The sequence below is a fragment of the Miniopterus schreibersii genome (genome assembly GCF_964146895.1).
Source record: "Miniopterus schreibersii genome assembly, chromosome: 10".
NCBI lineage: Eukaryota > Metazoa > Chordata > Mammalia > Chiroptera > Miniopteridae > Miniopterus > Miniopterus schreibersii.
Genome location: NC_138110.1, coordinates 4,923,345 through 4,938,751, shown reverse-complemented (window position 1 = coordinate 4,938,751; position 15,407 = coordinate 4,923,345).

Below are 15,407 nucleotides of genomic sequence, written 5' to 3'. Positions count from 1 at the left end.
ATATATTAAAAAAAAAAAAGAGGAAGAATTAAAAATAAAAGAACTGTAACAACTGGCTGCACAGTGGGATTCCCACTGGATTTCTTTATATAAAGAATGTTGTTATTAGGGTAACTGGCAAAACTGAGCAGAGTATAGGGGAGTACTTACACTATCCTCGAAAGTTTCTGTAAGCTGGAATTTGCTTCAAAATAAAATAGATATGTGTATGTTAATAGTATATATTTTAAAATCTTGACCAAAAGGCATGAAATGATATTTAAATAAATAAGCAAATATCATGATTGTGGTGGCTTCAGAGTGAGTTAATCTGGCTCGACGGGACTTCGTTTCCCGCAGCTCCCTTCCCTACGTTTGTGGTTAGGATGGCCCAAGAAATCTGGTTCAAGGCTTGCAGGTCAGAAGCAGCGGCCTTACCGTTTTTATGCTCCTAAGGTTGGGCCACGGTCGCCAGGCAGGTCTACAGCTCATGCACCGTGTCACCTACCTGCTGGCACGCCGCCACCTGAGTCGGGCTCCGGTACAGGCTTGTTTGCTTACAGGTCCCACTGGACTCTGACTTCCCAGGAGACAGGGGCCTTCTCCCTGCCTCCCTCCAGACCTTCAGCAGCAGGACCCCAGCGTTGGGCAAAGACCCTAGCACATGGTGGGCACTGGGATTGGCAGGTGAGCAGTAATCGGACCCCGGGCATTGGCTCCATTTATGAGGACGGCATGGTGACTAAGTCAGGCACCTGCTGAGTGCCGGCCCGCAGAGTCCTAACCCTGCAGAGCCCCAGTTGCAGACCAGTGGCTCTCAGAGTGCGACCCTAGACCCGCAGTGTCAGGACTGCCCGGCTCCGCGGCCCTGCCCAGACCTGCCCAATCAGAACTCTAGGCTCTGCCCAGCAGCCTGGGTTAAGTCTCCCCAGGGGCTTCTCATGCGCACTAACGTTTGAGATTCAGGGCTCTAGAGTTTCAGAAAGGCCTCAGTTAGGGCAAATGGGTCCATTCCCAGCAGGAAGAAGGAAGAAGCTCTCTTGAGACCAGGCAGAATCTCAGCCCTTTCCAGGCTGATGGTGCCCCTTGGTCTTCCCACTGGGAGCTGCATTTTCAGTTGCCTACCTGGGGGGTTGGCCCAGTTAAGGCTTAAGTCAGTGTTTCCCCTTTTAAATAATCTCTGCTTTATTGATTTTTAATTTTTCCAAATGGGACTTGATGTGGTTTATTGGATAAGCATCCCATTTGTCACTGAAAGGAAAAGACACCTGTTATATCAAGTCTATGTGTGTACTTGTGTTCATTCCCCTCCCTCCCCATCTTGTGAATTTTGTCTTTGAACTAGGGAATGATTTGTGTTCAGGAAAATCTTGCTTTCAGAATAATGTTAAAAATAAGTATTATTTCAGCAGAGGTGCCAGCATTTCAAAGGCAGCAGCGCCCAGCCTGGGGACCAGGAATGGGGAGATGTGCATCTGTTCTCCAAGATTCTAGGTGGTCCTGACCCACTCTTTGGAAAGGTGGGGCCTCCTGGTAGTTGTGGGAGCCAATGTGAATGAGCACCACCTCCCTCCACCAGCTTCACAGCGAGCTAGTATGAGATCCAGGCACCAGGGACCACCGGGGGTTTGGGGGTTTGCTGGCACACACATCACGGTCTCTGCCTCCACGGAGCCTGGCTAGGTCACCCGCCCTCCACGGAGCCTGGCTAGGTCACCCATCCCCATTTTAGGAACCAGCTATGAGACCTAGACTGAGTAGGAGGAGTCCACATCTGAGAGGAAACAGCGAAAGCTGGAGAAGATGGGACCCATGGGGCTCCAGCTCCCTCAGGATCTTCCAGATCTGAGACCCAGGACTTTCAGGGGTTCAGACCCTCCTAAGGAACATCTAGTGGATAAACTGGTCTTTTCTCAAGAGAGAAGAGGAACCCAGGAACACTAGGTTTGGCACCCAGTGTACCAGCCCTCACCGCTTCCCAAAACCCACCTTCCCAGGTTCTAGGTTTAGAAATCATATCTAGAAACAGGCTGCGTGTGTGTGTGTGTGTGTGTGTGTGTGTGTGTGTGTGTGTGTGTGAAAGAGACAGAGAGATGCAGTGTAATTTACTTGGCAATTTCCTGTCCAGAATACCTACTTTAGAGAATTTCCTTCTGTTTTGATTAAGTCATTGAACTTTGGTTTCAAACCCTTTGCACTATGCACCCCTCCTCTACCTCCCCCCGGCCTGAAATTTCATGTTCCTGCTGCTAACTGGAAATGCCATTCCTGCCTTTCTCCTCCAAGGTATTTGGAGGAGTGCAATAGGTGGAGTACAAAAGGAGGGGGAGGGGGAAGAGAGGCGGGGAAGGGAAACTAGCCACCCCCCCAGACCCTGCCTTCCCCTCTGCCTGGCATGTGTCCTTCTGCACCTTGCTTCATGCTCATACAAAACACATACCATATATATATATACACGCACACACACATATATATGTGTATATATAGCCACTTAGACAAACAGGCAACGTATTCATGGAGGTCATTTTTGCAGCATATGCTACCGGTTGTGTGAATTAAGAAACGAAATGTCAGGCCCTGGCCAGGTAGCTCAGTTGGTTAGAGCGTTGTCCGGATATGCCAAGGGTGTGGGTTTGAGCTCCACAACTTAAACAACAGCAACTAAAAACAACCCAGATGTATTCTCATACAGTTCTGGAAGGCAGAAGTCTAAAATGGGTGGGCAGGGCTGTGTTACCTCTGAAGCTTTAGGGGGAAATCCATTTTCTTGCCATTTCCAGCTTCTAGAGGCCTCCTGCATTCCTTGGCTCAAGGTCCCTTCTTCCATTTGCAAAGCCATTGCTGCCACCGGATTCTGACTCTTGCCTCCCTCTCCCTTTATGATTGACGACACTGGAACCACCTGGGTAATCCAGGATAATCTCCGGCCTCAAGGTCCTTCACTTAATCACACCTGCAAGTCCCTTGGCCATGCCAGGCCACACGCAGTTTCCCAGGATTTGGACGCGGGCATCTTTTGGAGGTCATCCTTAGGCCTACAACACTTGGTTGTTTCCAATTTCTAGAATAACAGAAATCGTTTCTGAATGCCTTCCTAGACCTTAATTCCATTGATTTGACTCCACCAGAAAAACCTGTTGATCCATCAAAGCTGGGTTTATTAGACCTCCCTCAGGAAAGGTCATTGGGGGTATTAGGGAATGCGATTTGTAGGGTTGTAGGGCCCTGCCTGGGTGATTTAAAAGTAGGTCAAGTAAGACCAGGAACCGGTCAGGACAAGGCAGTTACTGACATAACAGCTTTGGAATGGTGGGCCCAGGGAGTGAGGTTTTGAAGTGAGAGCTGATGCATAATCTTATCTTCCAGAGGCAGGTATTTCCTGGAACAAGCAGTGAGGCGACTTTTGCCAGATCCCAGGACTGTATTGCTTAACAGGGGAATTATGTTGGTTTTAGTTCTCAAAATTGTAGTAACAGTTCTCCCCCCCTTTTTTGAGTGCCCCCTACAGGCCAGATAAGTTGAATACATTTTGGCAATTACTACAACCCTAAAGGCAAGTATTTCAACCCAATCTCAGTAGTATAACCTAATAATTCTCCTCTTGGATGTGGGAGTCAAAAGGTCCCGTATAAAAATCCTGGCTTCCCCACCTACTTCCTGGGCAAACACAGGAGTAAACTCTGGAGAGGGGCCCGTTTCTTCAGCTGTGAAATCAGGATAGCACTTCCTGCGCCGAAGCCAAAGGCCGTCTCGCACCTGGAGCCCCGTTTGCCCGCAGCACGCCTGGTGCACGCCTGCCTTCTCGGCGTCACTGTAAATAGCGCCCTCTTATTGCTTCTAGGTGTCCTTCTGTGTGTGATAAATTACCCAGGCACAGTTCAATACAGTGAAACTACGGTTACTGTTTCTACTCTCCAGGAGAAAGGGGGAGGTTCAGCCCGGCCGGGCGTGGCTCAGCGGTTGAGCATCGACCTAGGATCCAGGAGATCGGGGTTCGATTCCCAGTCAGGGCACATGCCCGGGTTGCAGGCTAGGCAGCTGATCAATGACTCTCTTATCATTGATGTTTCTCTCTCTCTCTCTCCCCCTCCTTTCCTCTCTCTGAAATCAATAAAGATATATAAGAGAAGGAAGGAAGAAAGGAAGGAAGAAAGGAAGAAAGAAAGGGGGAGGCTCAGAGAGGGTAGGTGACTGCTCGAAGCCACACTGCTGAGAGGAAGAACTGTCCGGGTTAAAGGTGCTCAGCAGGCCACGCTCTTCCTTCTGCCCAGACTAGCCCCCCACCCCCCACCCCCAACAATGCCACACTCTGTAACTATATATCTGTGTGATTTTAAAACTTAAGTCCTTGTCCCCATTAGATCAGGGGTCCCACGGGACCCCAAAGGAGGTCGGTCTCATTTATGCCTGGGCAGCAGGGCCCAGGACAGCGGGGAGTTGTGTCATTTGCAAACACATGCTTAGCCGGCCGCCGTGTAAGTGTTCAGGAAAGGGGGTGTCTGTACGCAAGGCGGCTTTTCCCTCCCTGAGACCCGGCCTCAAAGCTGCCACCCCAAGGTTCTGGGAGGGTCCATCGCCCCAGCCCGCAGGAGCGCAGTCGGGGATGGACAATATCTGCTCCCCCCGTTCATCGTGGCGCCCCGCAAACACCTAGGACTTGGTGAGAAGCAGAGCATCCGTCGTTGTCTCCACCCAAAGCGACTTTGATGAGCACCCCTTCCCTAGCCGGTGGACACCGCAAGTGAGACAACTGTGCCCAGGTAGTGGGCTCCCAGGTTTACGAGGTGGGTGGGCCCTGACCACAAACGTCCCCAACAAACTGGATTTTCTCCTGTAATTACCATACTTCGGGCTTGGCCTTTACAAGGTTATCACCATCCAATCAGGTGGGACTTCTTGGCTCTGATGAAATAGTATCTGCTGTTAGCAGTAACAGATTAAGGAACGCTTTATGCAGTGGTCTTCCCGATGAGGGTCTCCCCTGAGGAAATAAGCCCACGGACAGTTATACAGTCAGAGGACGGTCAGCTATGGTCCTGGTATTAAAGCTCCAGCTCAGTAGGAGGGTCTGACGGGACTCACAGCCTGAGCAGATCCCATGACTCAGCAGTTGCAATTCCTGGAACCTCACCCTCAGAAACCCACGGGACCGACAGGTGCACCGCGCGTTTATCTCGGTAATAACAGGGAGAACTGGAATCACCTACGGGTCCATGGGGGGGGTGACGCACACACGGCGGGGTATATCCGTGCAGAGGAATGCCTCCCTGCTGCTGAAAGGAACGAGGCATTAAAGATGACATCAGGGGCTGACGGGGCAGGAGACAGCGAAACAGGCCTCGCTGTTGCTGTTTCTCCAGAGCTACCTGCAAGGTCTGAAGCCAGGCTGAGAAACCGAAGGAGGCCGGCGATTCCCAGCCTCACCACTGCTGACAATGGGCCGGTAACTCAGTTGTGGGGGATCGTCCCCTGCTCCGCGGGGTGTTCAGCAGCATGGCCTAGACTCTACCCACTCGGTGTCTGTAGCAACCCCTTCCTCTAATTGTGACAACCAAAATGTCTCCAGGCATTGCCATTTGTCCCCTGGAGGCCGAATCGCCCCCGCCCCCACCTCTGCCTGAGAGCCACTGGACTAGGGTGACCCATGAGCAGGCCTCCTTGCGATCCTCTCGGGAGCTGAGGAAATAACTAACATCATCCCCTTTCACTCAGAAATGCCCTGTCCGATTATATGCATGATCACACTTCCCTCCAGGAAAAAGGCACCTATGCTATGGCATCGCCATCCCCACAGACCTCTGGCTTCCAGGGCTCTTGGGCAATAGAGAAGCACTGTGAGCCTCAGTCAGGTGCAGCTTTAGCTAGACTGCCACCTTCCCTGAAATCTGGGCACCCTCCGCTCTGGTTTCCATGGTCCACTTGTATTTTTCAATGTTTCCTAAGTCCACAGTAAAATTGGGCGCTGTGGACACAGCACTGTAAGTTATTTAAATTTTTTCCGAGAGGGTTCCAGCCAGTTCTAGATTTCCCACTTTAAAATCATTTTTTTTTTTTAATCTGAGTTCTGCTATAGTGGGGATTTCCCTTATAATCCTACAAATAAATATTGAGCGATTGGATTGAGTTTCAGGGACTGAGGCAGTTCCTAGGGATAGAGCAGTGAACCAATGGGCAGGGCCCCCACCTCCTGGGGCTTTTATCCTGTTGTAGGGGCAGTTGGGGGCGTTGACATTGACCAACATGAAATAAATAAGAAAATGACAAACCAATGACTCACTGCAAATTGTGATGACTCATATGCCTTCTGGGAGGTCCTCCCTGACCACCTCGTTGAAATGCTCTGGCTAGCGACTGTCCCCACCCCCCTTGGTCCCCAGCATCTTCTGAGGCTGTCTACATCTGACTCGTCTATTTATTAGGCCCTTTCAATGGAAGAGAGGTCAGGAGGGCAGAAATGTTAGTGCATTTTGTTTACTGCTGTATCCCTAATGCCTGGAATAGCTCTGGCACATAACACGTGCTCCATAAATACTCGTGGAATGAAGGGTGCAAAGAGACAACTGGGGCGGAAATGGGGGATCACAGGGTGGAGGGACATCGTGAACCCGGGTGGCTGGGGAAGGCCAGTTTGAGAAGGTGACATGTATAACCCAAGCCCGGTTCGAGAGGGGACCAGCTGGTCAGGGCTTCTCCTGTGCTAATGCCACAGAAACAGGTGGACACTGATCATACCACAAAGCGACCTTTGAAAGATAAGGCTCCCACTGGGGATGCCCACCGAGGGCTTTGCAGACACTGCTTTTCACTTCCCTCCTCCACAGCCCAAGAGGTTGAGAATGGCATTTCTGTTTGAGATGTGTGGAAACCGAGGCATAGAGAGGTTAGGTAACTTGCCAGTGAGGGATGAAGGTGGGATTTGAACTCAGGGCTGTGGAACCCCATGATGCCTCTCCCCCCCACACACACACACTTGGGCAGCCCCACGCATGAAGGCCGACTGCCTCAGTCCAGTTCCCACTCAGCACCTCACTGGCTCTGCCGTTGACCAAGCCCCTGGCCTGGCCAAGGGGAGCGTGCAGAGCGCAAGGGGAATGGGTGAGGGAAGGAGGGGGCGTGGCGTTCAAACTGTTGGAAACAGCCAGTCTGGCAGGTCCTCATCTCCAGTGAAAGGGTCAGGACCACCCAGAAGCTCCACAAAATTGCTGGCACCCCAGGCTGCCTTTGAAATGCTGGCCTTCTTGCTCCCTAATGTGGTGGTGAATCCTAACCCAGACCTCTGGGGAGTGGGATTAGATAGGAGTGAGAACTCGCACCCTTTATCTGTTGTTTCAACTTTGTTTACCATAAACATATTTTTGTAATAATACTGATTCCTCCCATTTTTTATCAAAAAGTACAATAGTCTGGTACTAACAATAAGAAAAGCAGACAGCTCAGTGGGGCTCTAGTAAATGGCAGAGAAAGAATTATTCAAAATAATATTAATCAAAGGCACTTTTAAAATGACACCTCAATCATTAGTCCCCAAGAAAAGACAGATACAGCAAAGAAAAAAAAGGTATAAAGTAAAATCACAGGAGGACAGTAGTAGAAAGGAAAGAGAAATGATGACACAGACAGCAGGACTGTGAAAGGAAAGGCTGCCCCATCCATGAAGGCCGCCCCACGAAGGCTTCGGGCAGGAAGCCGGAAAGGAACTCAGCAACCGCCACGAGGCCCTGGGTGCTCAGCCCCAGCGCACAAGAGGGCACAGGAGAGCCCTGGCCGGGCGCTCAGTCGGTCAGAGCACCATCCCAGTACACCAGGGTGCGGGGTCAGCCCCAGGCCTGGGCACGTGCAAGAATCAACCAGCGGATGCAGAAATAAGTGGAATAGCAAATCTCTCTCTCTCAAGTCAATCAATAATATCTATAGCTCAGTTGGGCGTGGCTCAGCAGTTCAGCGTCGACCTAGGATCCAGGTGATCAGGGTTCGATTCCCGGTCAGGGCACATGCCCGGGTTGTGGACTGCAGCCGATCAATGACTCTCTCATCATTGATGTTTCTATCTCTCTCTCTCCCTCTCCTTTCCTCTCTCTGAAATCAATAAAGATATATATTTTAAATAAATAAATAAATAAATAAAATAAAGTGTACGACTGAGTGGCATTTAGCACATTCTCAATGTGGCACAACCATCGCTTCTATCTAGTTCCAGAACGCTTTCATCACCCTGAGAGGAAACCCTGAACACATTATGCAGTCACTCTATGAATTTGCCTATTCTGGATATTTCCTATAACGGAATCATAATGTGTGCTCTTTAGTGACTGGCTTCCTTCACTTAATACGACGTTTTTGAGGTCCATCTGTATTGCAGCGAGTAGCCAGACTTCCTTTTTTACGGATCGAGCCCGCAACCCGGGCATGTGCCCTGACCGGGGATCGAACCCCGATCTCCTGGATCCCAGGTCGATGCTCAACCACTCAGCCACACCGGCTGAGTAACACAAATGTATCATTTCTTTGTCTAAAAGGCACGAAAGCTTTCTGTTATGGTCACTTCTTGGGGTCTTCACCCATGTGCACGTGAAAACTTAATAAAACCTGGATGCTTTTCTCCTGCGCACCTGTCTTCCGTCAGGTGAATTCGTGGGCCCAGACCGAGACCCTGAGAGAGCAGGGAAACTTTCCCTCCCCATGGCCTCTGGAGTAGCCCACAGGACAGTCCCCTTGGGGCCCTGCCCTTGCCAAGCTCCCCGGGTACATTGTTCCACTGACTGGTAGCACCAGCTCCAGGGCACTGGGCACCGTTGTGTGCCCCATTTGGAGGATGAGGTGACTGAGGCTCAGGTACCAATCTGGAAAGTCCTTACTAAGAGGCAGCCTCCGCCACTGACTCACCTCTCATCATTTCTCTCCTCAAAACTGCACTAAGACTAAAGACTTGGTCTGAATTTGTGTTTAGGCTGATCTTTCATATACTTTTTTATGGCAGAGATTTGGGGAGAGCAGGTGTGGGCCTCAATCCTGTCCTCAGCCTGACCTGCTGCTCAGGTGGGTGGTGACTGGACCAACAGTAGGCACCTGCAGTGCCCAGGCCTGGCCGGTGACACATGTGCCAGTCAGCACTCGTCTCTCTGTCCTCCCTTGGTGGCGTCTTTAACTCACTCCCTCTGTTTCCAAAAACTGCAGTGGGCTTTACAGGCTTAATTAGAGTCATGCTAAACTTTTTTTGTCAAAAATTCTTCATAGGTAGGGTCGACAGATACAGCAAATCAAAATACAGGATGCCTTACATTTGAATTTCAGATAAAAAATGAACATAGCCCTGGCCAGTTTGGCTCAGTGGTTAGAGCATCGGCCAGCAGACTGAAGGGTCTCAGGTTCAATTCCGGCCAAGGGCAGGTACTTCGGTTTCAGGCTCCATCCCCAGCCCAAGTTGGGGCGCGTGCGGGAGGCAACCAATCCATGGGTCTCTCTCACGTCGATGTTTCTCTCTCTCTCCCTTCCACTCTCTGAAAAGCAATGAAAAAAAAATTTTTTTTTAAAAAAAAGGAACACTTTTTTAGTAGAAGTTATGCCCCACGCAATATTTGTATAACCTACTACTCAGAATAATCTGAATTGTTTATCTGAAATTCAAATTTAACCAGGCCTCAAGCATTTTATCTGGCAGCCCTGTTACAATCACAGGGCTTCTGTCTGTGGACCAGTCACTGACCATGGACCGGACCCCTGGGTTACAATGGTGACTTCCAGATCTCTCCACGGCCAGTCTCTCCACGGTCAGTTTTGGAACTGACCACGTCAGACACTAGAAATGCAAAATCAAACTGACCTTTGCTCCCAAGGAGCCAACCATCTGGGGTGTCTCTGGCCCCCTTCAACTCTCCTCTCTCTACTCTGCGCATACTTGGAGCTCCACCTGGTTCTTGCTGACTTTCAGTCACAGGCCCGCATGAAGAGTTAACAGAAAGATCACAGACGCTCGGACCCACGGACTCCGAGCTGACATCTCCAGGCAGGTTGTTCTTGCGAAAGCTCAACCTCCCTGAGTCTTATCTGCCCACTTTACAGATGAGGAAACCAATACCTGACTCATTGGGTTGTTTTGAAGATGAAACCAGACAATCGTTCAACAAACATGCTTAGGCTCCTTGATTCTATCAGAAAAGGCATTTGATAAAATTCCAGGCACATTCAAGTTTAAACAAATCAACAACCTCTTCCATGAGAGCAACTGGAACTGAGGACGAGTGTCCACCACAAACATGCGGTAAACATCATTCCTGTCGGCGAAAATGCTCCACGAGTTTAGGACTAAGACAAAAACTCCCAGCTGCTGCTCCCTTCATTCAGCACGACGCTGGAGGCCCCGGCCCATGGCTTTCCATGTCCTAACTCTTGGGTTTATTTGGATCATGGGCATGTTTTGTTTTTATAATGAAAACCCAATTATTTTATTAAAAATAAGACCAAACACACATGTGAAGGCACAAAAGTCCAACAGAAATTGCTTTAATCAAAGCCTCAGTGCTCCCGACGCCCCATTTCTAAGCCAAACCAGGCCCTGCTGAGGGAAAAGAAGGGAAGAGCATACGGATTAAAAGGAAAGAAAGGAAAAAATCTCGTGATTCAGTGATAGTGTGACTGACTTCATCCACAATCCAGGAGACTCAGCAAACTATTGCAACAGGTAAAGGAGCTCAGTGAGATTACTGGCGGGGCAGAGGTAATGTTTGTTTGTTTGTTTGTTTGTTTGTTTGTTTATAATCCCCACCTGAGGACGTGTTCATGGATTTTTTTTTAGAGATTGGGGATGGGGGGCGGGGGGCTGGGGAGAGAAACATCGCTTTGAGAAGGAAACACGGATCGGTTGCCCCCGGCACATGCCCCATCAGGGACCAGGGACCGAACCTGAAACCGAGGTGTGTGCCCTGCCTGGGAACCAGCCCGCGGCCTTCCCGTGTGCGGGACACACTCAGGCCAGCTGAGCCACGCCGGCCGGGGCTAAGAGATTAACACTGAAAAATCAAAAAATACAATCAATAGAGTTTCTAGACACAAGGAAATGAAAACTATACATATAGTTAAAATAAAGGCATACTATGCAATAGCAACACAGTGACTAGGAGTGAATCTAATGAAAGACGCACACATTTGGGGGAGAAATTTACAATGCTTTAAAAAAACTAAAAGGAAGTTTTACATAAATTTTCCTCCCCCTGGTCTGTGCGCTCAGTGGTTAGAGCATCAGCCCACACACTGAAGGGTCTCGGGTTCCATCCCCTGTCAAGGGCAAGTACCCGGGTCTCGGGGTTCGCTCCTCATCCCCAGTTGGGCACATGCAGGAGGCAACCAGTCTATGTGGCTCTTTCACATCCATGTTTCTCTCTCTCTCTCTCACATCGATGTTTCTCTCTCTCTCTCTCACACATCGCCGTTTCTCTTTCTCTCCCAGTCTCCCTCCCTCCTTCCACTCTCTCTGAAAAAGCAATGGAAAAAATATCCTCGGGTGAGGGTTAACAACAACAAAAATTAAAAACAAAGGATCAGTTTTCCTCAAATTAATCTCTTAATTTAGTGGAAGCCAACAACAACAACAAACCTAATCAATTGGTTGAAAAACTTGGCAAGGGTAATTTTAACATTCATTTGTTCTCTATGGTTAGACCCTAGAGTCTGGATTTTAGACTTTGGAATTTTGTCATTTTGTAAAGGATCAAGAGGAGCCAAAAAAATTATGCAAAATAAAACAAAAGAGAACCACCTTAAAAGATTTGGATCTTTCTTCCAGTGCTGTGTTAAGGGAAGCAGCGTAGTGTCAGACCAGTGGCCTAGAACAGAGCTCAGAGATGACCCACGTCTGTGGGAAGGGGTATGTGGTAGGGAAGAAATGGACCAGTTGACAAATGGTCCTGGAAACTAGCTATCATAAAAAGATAAATTAGACCCCTGTTATTAGAGCTCTTGCAAAATAAATTTCAGATGGATTAAAGAGCTCACTGGAAATGAAGCACCAAAAACTTCTAGAACACAGGCAATATCACCATGATATCAGGGTAGGGAGGGTTCTTGAATCAAGATAAAATAACTAAAACCATAGAAGAAAATGTTGATGCATTTATTGCATTAAAGAAAAGTTTCCTGCCCTGGCCGGGTAGCTCAGCTGGTTAGAGCATCATCCCAATACACCGAGGTTTCGGGTTTGATCCCTGGCCAAGGCACATACAGGAACCAACCAATGATGCAGAAATAAGTGGAACAACAAATTCTGTTTCTCTCTCTCTCCCCCCGCCCTCCCAAATCAAAAAATAAAATTAAAAAAAATAAAAAGAAAGAAAAGTTTCTTATGGCAACAAAAAATGTACCCTAAGTGAAAAGACCATCTATAAATTGGGATAAGACACGAACAATAGAAAGTAGAAAAAATAGACAAAAGATACGAACAGGCAGTTTACAGACAAGAAAACCCAAATGACCTATAAAGTAACGAAGGTGCCAGTCTTGCTAATGATTAGGGGAAATGCAAATTAAAACCTGATTCCACTTCTCATTCGTCAGATTGGCACAAAAGAGTGAGTCCAGAGGCCTCGACTGCTGGTGAGGAGGCGGGGAGTGGGAATCCTTACTGAGTGTGATACAGTACACTCTTTACACTCCCAGTACAAACACATTAATACAGTCGTTTCAGACCATGGCTGTGCTGTAAGACATGAAAATAGGTGGCGTAATGGGCACAGCTGTTAAGAGACTATTTTAGAAAGAATGGTCAAGAAGAAACGCCCTGCCCGGCCGGGCGTGGCTCAGCGGCTGAGCATCGACCTAGGATCCAGGAGATCAGGGTTCTATTCTCCGTCAGGGCACATGCCCAGGTTGTGGGCTCTATCCCCAGTCGGGGGCATGCAGGAGGCAGCTGATCGATGACTCTCTCATCATTGATGTTTCTCTCTCCCTCCCCCTTCCTCTCTCTGAAATCAATAGATATATTTAAAAAAAAAAAGAAAGGAACATCCTTGTGAGGTGATGGCCCCCTTGCCCCCTGATTCCAGCAACAATACCTGGCCCAGAACAGTTGCCCAATAAGTGTTGGTTAGATTCACCCAGACCCTCATGTCCCTCCCTTCCTCACTCAGTCCTGTGTGGCTATGCCCTGCATTGCCTTTCAATGAATCAGCAACTATGACATTAGGTTCTGAAAGGTTAAAGGTACACAGAGGAAAACTTTAAACAATGCAGACAGAAAGTGACAGGGAAGGGACAGGGACCTGCTGGACTACGCAGTGGGACTCTGTGTGGACAAAACTGATGACCAAGAAATTGTGGGTTGGATACTCATGAGGGGGACAGGGTTGGGGGAAGAGGGGTTAAGCGGGTAGGGGGTGGAGGTGTCCAAAAAAGCCTCTTTAGTTGGCGAGGGACGGAGGCATGACGATCAGCAGTGTTAATTAAAGAAGGGGCCAAGGAGACAAGAAAAGACAGGGCGCCGGGATAGGGCTTCATGTCCTAGGTTTGTCTGGACTCAAAGCCCAAGAGTTCATCCCTGTTAGAAGGGCTCTGAAGGACATTGTAACTGTTGCTACTGAAACACGGGTGGTTAACAAAGCCTGTTAACGCAGTTCTGAAGACCTTCCGGCCACGGGGACCCTAGATGGATTGGGCCATTGGTCTTACAAATTAATAAAACGCAGTCCTGTGCCACATAACAGCGGCCGGTCAGTGCCGAGCAGCGCATACGATGGTGGTCCCGTAAGACTATAATGGGGCTGAAAAATGCCTGTTGTCCGGTGGCATCATAGCTGTCCCAATGTCACAGTGTAACACATGACTCACCGTTTGTGGTGACCTACAGTTATGTATAGTACATGATCCCTGACAATGATAATAAATATGTTACCGGCTCGTGTGTTTGCTATAGTACTCTTTTTATTATTATTAGTGAACTCTTTCTACTTACTGGAAAAGAAGCTTGCTGTAAAACGGCATGTCCTGCACGCCTACAGCCACCCCGCAGATCTCGTTTACTGTGTCTCCTGATTGCATCACTGTCTCTCGGGCCTGATTTAATCTCATGTTGTTTTGTGCAGTAACATGCTGTACAGGCTTGTAGCCCAGGAGCAATGGGCTGTGCCACGCAGCTCGGTGTGTCGCGGGCTAGACCACCTAGGTGTGTGTAAGCGCAGCCCGTGAGGTTCACCCGACAGCGACACTGCCCGATGAGGCATTTCTCAGGCCACATCCCTCTACTCGAAAAATGACTGTCCTCGGAAAAAATGTAAAAATTAGGAGGTGAATGGCTTAGGGAATGGAGAAGTTGACTCTTTCATTTTCTGCCCTTCTGTCCTATTCTCTTGTTTTCCAGGCCATGCATATGTCTTGTTTTTGTGATTAAAAACGACTTGTTTTGTTATGCATCAGTGTAACTATATTCACATAGGCCTTTCAGACCAGCAGAAGTCGCATGTCCAAGTCTCCCACCCCCCACTTGCCTACCCCGCCCCACCTCTTGCTTCCAGCTCCCCGGGCCTACTCAGCCCGGGTGAAGTTCCTGCTGTCTGAACTGGGCTCCCGAGGGGCCTCTTTCCCTACAGGTCTCCCCACTGGGCCCGGCCTGGAGGTGTGCAGAAGGGCCCCTGCAAAACCCCTGGCGCGGGGTGGGCACGTCGGGAATGTTCTCTGGAGGAGTACAGGGATACCTCGTCCTATTGCACTTCACAGGTGTTGCGCTTTGTACAAAGTAAAGGCAAGATCCTCTGACGGCAAAAGGACACAACTCGTTTTATTGTGACGCTGGCTTCGTGGCGGCGGTCTGCAGCCGAGCCCTGGGTACCTCCGGGCTGCCTGTGTTAGCAGTGTTTATTGAGCACCTACTGCTGATTCATCTGCCGGTGGCTAACTCACAAGAGCCCGTGCGTGCCACTACCTGCTGAGCAGTTGCTGAAACGGAGGAAACCTGCAGATCTTGCTTTCCAGACAGAACAGGGTTGGGGGGGGGGGGTTGGGGGCGGCACCTCCCGGAGGATTGCTGGGACCCGCAGCCGAGCTTCCATTCAGGGCTCTAGGGTGGGACCCGACCGGTCCTTTGCATTTCTACGCCTGCTGCGGAGGCCGCCTGTGGGGCCTTGCTTTGAGGACCGCCGGTCCAGAGTTTAGGAAGATGGCCAATTAGGGTAAATGGGAGAACGCCCAGCAGGAAAGGGGAAGGGCCTTTTTGGAGGCACAGCCCGCATTCTGTTATTCCCACAGGGGGTCTACTTTCTCAGCCGCCCCCCCTGAGGAGCCAGTCAGCTGAGGACAGGACTTTGGCCAGCATCTGTTTGGCTTTTCCTCTTACTCTCGGTTCTCCAGGGTCCCATTGCCTAGCCACACCGAGGCTTCTCCTTGGCCTCAGTGACCACATCTGTAGAATGGGGAGGAAACTGAACTCCCAATGTGGTCTGGTGGAG